Below are 7,384 nucleotides of genomic sequence, written 5' to 3' on the forward strand. Positions count from 1 at the left end.
TTTACACCCCGGGAGCTGCTGGGGCGGGTTGCGCTGGCTCTGCTTTGGGGTGCCCGCGGTGTAACGGGGATACCCCTCCAAAAAAACCCAACCCCCCCCCAAAACCATAATCCGAATCGCGTTTAGTCTGGGAGGAAGGGAGGTAATAACCCGTGATGGTGAGGAATCTGTCGCTCCCAGTCCAGGCAGGGGGAAGAGGGTGGGAGAGCACAGGCACAGGTACAGGAGTGAAGCTGCGCTGGAGTTGTTTCCATAAAAGCAGCAGAGAAATAAAAAGGGGGAGTTTCTTTCGGACGGCATCTCCTCACAACACTTTTTGCCCCCCCCCAGTGAAACTCGTCCCGGGTGGGGGGAATATCAGCCAGGCTGAACTTTGGCAGGAGAGCTACTTGGGGCGGGGGGGGATGTGTTGCGTTAAACCCGGAGTTGCTCCTCGCGTGTGAGCCCAGAAATGCTCAGCGCGTCCCAAACCAGGCAATTCCTACTGGGAGGAGAACCCCTTTATCCATCCCCCCAGCGCTGCCGCTCCAGGTAAGCTTCTCTTGTGGTTTTTCACTCGAAACAAAGCGCTACCGGGGCAGCGGCGCAGGCGGGACCCCCTGCCCGCCTCACCCTCCTGTCCCCGTTCCTTCCCTTGCGAAAGGAGCCCCAATTCCCGGTTTGGGGCAGCCACACAGCCCCCTCCGGGCCTGATCCGGATCTTTCCCAGCTCTGCGTCCCCCCCCGGCCCTGCCCGGCCCTTGTTTCCTGTATTGACGTGGGCAGGAGGGAGATCAAAATCAGCAGCCCAGACATTTACAAGGAGGTCGGTGGTTGCCTATGGGGCCGTTATTACCGAGGGGTTTATGATTAACTTTCCCAGATTGTCCTTTTCCGTTTAAGGGCTTTTGAGGCCGGGCACAAGCAGCGCGTTGTTCCTAAGGCAGGAGTCACAAGGCTCCCTAAAACTCCGGGTTATTTTACGCTGTTTGACTTTCCCCTCTCCTCCCCTCGAGCGGGTGTTTGTTTATAGGCGAGAGTCGCCAGTTTCGGGAATAAAGCACGCACCGGTTTAAACCCCAGACGAGGTGGTTGTTTGTTTGTTTTCGTTTTCTTGGAACAGTGGAAGAAAAATTTAAAAAAAACCACCTTAAACTAAATTAAAAAAAAAAAAAAACAACCCAAGCAAGTAACACCCTCGGCCACAGAAAGCAGGAGCAGATGGCGGGTTAGGTCCTGGATATGGTATCAAAGTTTAATTCTTTAAACCTCGGAGGGAGATCAATTCACAGGCTTGTTTAGCCGTGGCCTGGACCATGTGAAATTTGTTTTTATGAGGGTTTGGAAGGAACAGCAGCGCGGGGAAAATCGCTGCCGTGATCTGATTCCGTGCACACAGAACCCTGTGGGCTCCGGGGAGGAGAGCGGGTGAACTTCATCCAAACCCGAGCTCAGGCACTCGGAGCTCTCCGCTCTCCCTCTTTCTCACGTAAATTTTATAGTTTTAGGGCTTTGTTTGGTGTGGAGTTTATTTCTTTTTCAATCAATATATTCCCACGCGCAACACGTTGAGAGGAAGGATGTGGCGAAACTCTTGTGGGCATTTCTGAGGCCGCCTAAAATCCCCTTTTATTCGGTGAAATTCGCAGCCGTGGTCTGAGGATGTTGCAGATGATGAATTTAGAGTTACAGATGATGAATTTAGAGTTACAGATGATGTTAGAGATGAAATTAAAGACCAGCGCCCAGCCACGAGCATCAGCCTCTCATCTCTGTGCGGTTTTGTGTCTACAGACCCCGGCTTGGCATTTATCCATCCCAAAAATCCTGCGGCAGGAGCTCCTGGGTGACCAAATATTCAATACCCGCACAGCTAAATCCTGTGTTTTCCATAGGAAAAATCGCAGGAGTCGCTAGCCAGCCCAGTCCCTATAAAAATTGCCAGGGGGATCTTTAATAAACTTATTTTATCAACTGGAATAATTAAACCCAAGAGCTGCTCACAGCCCTTTTGTGCTGCCCAAACCCACACGTTACCCTTTACACCGAGCTGGAGATCACAGCTCCTAAAATAAGACGCCTTAAATTCCTTTATGGCTCTGCGTGTATTTATAGGGATGTATTTTTATGCCAGACACAAACGGAGGGGTTTGCTGACCCTGGGCCGGGGAGGATTTGCCGGGGAGGGGGATTTCAGCCTCTGAGAGGCGCCGCAGCCTAATTAGAGCGTTAATAAGCTCTTGATGATTCGGGGCGTGACTGCGCTGTCTCGCAAAAGGTCCCTGGAACGGGGATTTAAACAAAGAAAGCGTCACCCCTGCCCCGGCGGTGCCCGGTGCTGGGGCCCGGTAGCGGCGGGGGATGGGGCGGGGGGACGGAGCCGGGGCTGGGGACACGGATCTGGGGTGGGGGACACGGACCCCGGGGCAGGGGACACGGACAAGGTCCAGGGGATGGAGGGCAGAGGGGATTCAGGGCCCTTCCAGGTCCAAATCCCGTGTCCGGGAAAGGGATCCGGATCAGGGATGAAGGGGAGTCACGGTCCCGGGAGAGGGGACACGGAGCCGGGGTGGGGGACACGGAGTGGGGGACACAGAGCCGGGGTGGGGGACACAGAGCCGGGGTGGGGGACACGGAGCCGGGGTGGGGGACACAGAGCCGGTGGCTCCACTCCCGGTGCCGGTGAGGTCCAGGGGATGGACAGGAGGGGGGAAATTGGGCTGCCAGCCCTTCCTCATCTTTCCCGGGACAAATGCCCGTCTCTGGGAAGGGGGATCCGGGCCGGGGGTGAAGGACGGTCCCGGAGAGAGGGGACACGGTCCCGAGTGGGGACACGGTCCCGGGAGAGGGAACAGGGATTTAGGAGGGGGACACAGTCCCGGGAGAGGGGACACGGTCCGGAGTGGGGACATGGAGCCAGGAAGGGGAACAAAGACCCCGGGAGGGGGGCAAAGACCCGGGGATGAAGGGGAGTCACGGTCCCGGGTGGGGACACGGTCCCGGGAGAGGGGCCATGGATCGAGGACGGGGACACAGTCCCGGGAGAGGGGACAGGGACTCAAAAAGGGGACCCAGACCCAGGAGAGGGACCCAGACCCTGCCTCTCCACTCCCGGTGCCAGCAGGATGCAGGAGCTGGAGGAAAAAGGGGCAATCCAGGGCTGCCACCCCTTCCCCACCCTGCCAGGGGCCAAGCGCCCCGCCGGGCCCGCAGCGCGGAGGAGAAACTGGAGTAAATCAGGTAGTTTGATGTCCTTGTGTTTGAAACGAAGAGCCCAACAACATGAAACTACCTAATTCACAGAGCAGTTCTAGTTCAGCCTTGGGTCAAAGGCTAAAATTCCCAAGAAAGGCGCCCGGGCAGCCATTTTGTTGGGCATCATCTGCGATCTGAACTTTTATAAAAGAAAACAGTTGCTAGGAAACAAAAGCAACAAAAGGATCTTTTCAGCGCCCGAATAAAAACCCCTCGGATTGCAGGGAATAACTATTGAGATGATTTCCTATGTACAGTGTCGGCAGCGGCTCCCTCCCGCAGGACTTTACAAATAGTTTACAAATGGACCAGAGGAAACAGTAAAATGCTATTGACGTTGAGAAAGAAGCGATTATCGCAGCCATAAAACAGAGCAAAAATCCCCAAAGTTCTTCCCCCGCCTCCTCTGGAAAGGCGATTTGAGGGATGGTTTCCTATATGAAGCCGATTTATCAAGATTTCGTATTAAAACGCCATTACCACTTTTTTTTTTTTTTTTTTTTTTTTTTTTTTTTTTTTTAAATCTAAATCTGCCAGAGTTTGGAGAATTTTTCGCAGAGTAAAAGCAGTGAGTTCTGGGGGGAAAAAGGGCAAATTATTCATAATCTCCTCCCCTGGAAGGAAGTATTACGTGAGCCATTTAAAGAAAAGAAAAAAAAAAGAAGGGAAAAAGGGTAAAACCCGTAGAAATCAGTTAAAGAAAGAGGGGGGGAAAGTGAAATTTGGGCTATTTTGAGCAATATAGAGAAATTTGTGTCCTTTTCTCCCTCAAATTCCCTGCCCGAGCTGGAAAAGTGTTATAAAATAATGAATTAAAGCCCAAGGAGGCGCCCAGGCCCCGGGGGCTTCTGCGGGGGAAGTTTGCGGGAAGAAAAATCCCGCCAAAATTCCCATTTAGGGACAAAAAAAAAAAGATTTTTTTTTTTTTTTTTTAAAGGACAACGCTTCCCCAGCAAACAGGGTCAGGCCGCAAACCGCTTTTTCTATGTAAATATTCATATATATTGAATATAAATTCAAAGTCTTACCTGACGAGCTGGGGGTTGTCCTCAGAGTGAATTGAACAATTAAACGGGGGAAGAAAAATTAAAAATAAACTCTGAAAAGGCAACAGGGCAGGGCCGAAAGGGCAAATCTGGGGGGAGTTTAAAAGTTCAGCGGAGGAAACAAATCCTCCGGGTTCAGGAGATGCGCGGAGGAGGCAGAAACTTGGCGATAACTCGGCTCCATTTCCTTGGAAAAGCCTTTAAAAAGCCTGGATGGGCCGGGATATAAATCTATTGTACCGGAAATACAATAAAACTTCGCCCTGTTGTTGAACTTCAAACACTTCGCACCAGCTCGGGCGGGGAGAGGAGAAAATAAACAAACAACCGCGGCAAGAACCCCTGAAAAACTCCGAACAGGCGTTTGGGAGGGCATAAAAGAGGGGGGAAATCCCTTTTTTTTGGGAGAATATTGACATTCTGAGCTTTGGTTTGTGGCTTTGTTTTGTGCCAGGTTGGAACTCTAAAAAGCGTCCGAGCCCGCGTTTTTATAGGCTGTAATTTGAAATTAATATAGATTTTTTTCCCCCCTTTTCTTTCACATTTCGCCGTTTCTCTGCTTTTTGTCACACAAATATGGGGCAGGGTAGGCTCTAAATGCAACCTCTAAATCCGAAAATTCGAATTTTGCTGTGAAGCTTCAATTATTTTTACACGTGAGGGACCTCCAGCATCACATACCCACAATATTTATTATTTAATATTTATTCTTATTATCCTTTTCTTACCCGGACCACACCTGTAATAACTTAAAATTTTTAATTTTTTCTGTTTATTAAACAGAGGAATTTTGTTTTAAAAACCCCTTGAACCCCTTGCTTTACTTCTGCCAATGCAATTTATAGGACAAAAGTCGTGGTTTACCCTTGAACCCGTCCTATTAAAAGCTCTTTATTTCAGCCCAAAACAGGCAGCAGGAATTTTTTTTTAATGAACTTTCACTGCTGCAGCTCGGAAATGGAGCCCTTAAATCGCAGAGTGGGAACGTAAATGAGGAAAAGCACTCAGGGTAAGCATGAAAAACACGCGAGCGCCGTTTAAATTCGAAAATAAATAACATTAAGGCGGGAAAAAAAATGAGGGGAAAAACCCATTAAAAGCACCCCAAACCTAACTAGGTGATGTATTAGCGTTAATTCCTGGGGCTGCAATCACATTTTAAGGTAATGGCTCATTTTTTTCTCCTCTTCTGGCTGCTGCTGAAGTTTGTAAAGACATTTTAAATTCAGATGTCAGCGGCGAGTCGGGGCTCTCAGACACTAAATGGGCGCCGGAGCTGCGAGATAACTCCTCCCTGTCAGGGGAACGGGCGCTGGGATAACGAACAGGCCGCGATGGGAGGGATTTCGAGTGGGAATAGATCAGCAAATGCAGATTTGTGTCCGAATCCATCACGAGCCCACTCGCGGGATGAAGGATCGGCCGCGGGAAGCGGCTCCTGAATTTTCAAGTCTCATTTACGGCTCCCCCGCGCCCCGCTCGGGGCGGACAAAGCCGTATTTTTATTAAAATACGATTATAGCGGCGGCTCCCGTCCGTCAGCGCCGGCCTTTGGGAATATTTGGGTGGCCGCTTCTCAGGAAGGGGATTTTGGGGTGCTCCCAGCAGGACGGGGGGCGAGCAGGAGGCGTTTAGAGGGAAAAGGATAAAAAAGTTGGATTTCAATCTTAAATCCTCCTCCTGACGGCCGTGGGGGACAGCTCGGGGTGGGGTTTTTGTCCCTCTTCCCGAAATCCGTCAGGGTCTGGGACAGGGAAGAGCGCGCTCAAACCGGGATATTCCTGAACCGGGATATTCCTGAACCTGGATAATTCTGAACCGGGATAATTCTGAGCCGGGATATTCCTGAGCCGGGATAATTCTGAACCGGGATAATTCTGAGCCGGGATATTCCTGAGCCGGGATAATTCTGAACCGGGATAATCCTTAACCAGGATATTCCTGAACCTGGATAATTCTGAACCGGGATAATCCTTAACCAGGATATTCCTGAACCTGGATAATTCTGAACCGGGATAATTCTGAACCGGGATGTTCCTGAACCTGGATAATTCTGAACCGGGATAATTCTGAGCCGGGATGTTCCTGAACCGGGATAATTCTGAACCGGGATATTCCTGAACCTGGATAATTCTGAACCGGGATAATTGTGAACTGGAATATTCCTGAACCGGGATAATTCTAAACCGGGATATTCCTGAACCGCCCCCGCAGCAGGCAGAGAGGGATTTTCCCGAGCTCTGGCGGGTCGGCGATGCCCGTAATTCCATAAATAATTCCATAAATAATTGAAGAAATGGGAAGAGCGGATCCGACCCGATCCCTGCCGGCCCCGCCGGGACCCGCGCGGTGGCCTCGGGGCGGCGCTCGCCGGCCGGGCTGGACCCGGAGCGGCTCCGCGGAGCTTTTGTTCCCCTGCCAGCGAGAGGAAAAACATTGCCCCGGTTTCTGTTTGGTTTCCTCTTCCTCTTTCTCTTTTCCTTTTTTTTAAAATTTTATTTTATTTTAATTTTTTTTAAAATTCTTGGTGTTTTTTCAAGGGGAAGGAGGGAAAAGCGAAAAGGGTTTGGAGTCAAAATCAAGGTTTGTGCCTTAAAGAAAGGCGAAATAAAGTAAAGTAAAGTAAAGTAAAAGGAAAGGGAAAGGGAAAGGGAAAGGGAAAGGGAAAGGGAAAGGGAAAGGGAAAGGGAAAGGGAAAGGGAAAGGGAAAGGGAAAGGGAAAGGGAAAGGAAAGGAAAGGAAAGGAAAGGAAAGGAAAGGAAAGGAAAGGAAAGGAAAATAAACCCTACTAGGGCATCCTAAACACGGACCAACCGCACCAGGACACCCTAAAACACAGAGAAACAGCACCTGGGCACCCTAAAACACGAACAAACCAGACCAGGACCCCCTAAACCACGAGCAAACCGCTCTTGGACCCCCTAAAACACGAATAAACCAGACCAGAACCCCCTAAACCACGAGCAAACCGCTCTTGGACCCCCTAAAACACGAATAAACCAGACCAGGACCCCCTAAAACACGAGCAAACCAGACCAGGACCCCCTAAAACACGAGCAAACCAGACCAGGATCCCCTAAACCACGAGCAAACCAGACCAGGAC

This window comes from Corvus hawaiiensis, chromosome 1, assembly GCF_020740725.1.
Source record: "Corvus hawaiiensis isolate bCorHaw1 chromosome 1, bCorHaw1.pri.cur, whole genome shotgun sequence".
NCBI classification, from domain to species: domain Eukaryota; kingdom Metazoa; phylum Chordata; class Aves; order Passeriformes; family Corvidae; genus Corvus; species Corvus hawaiiensis.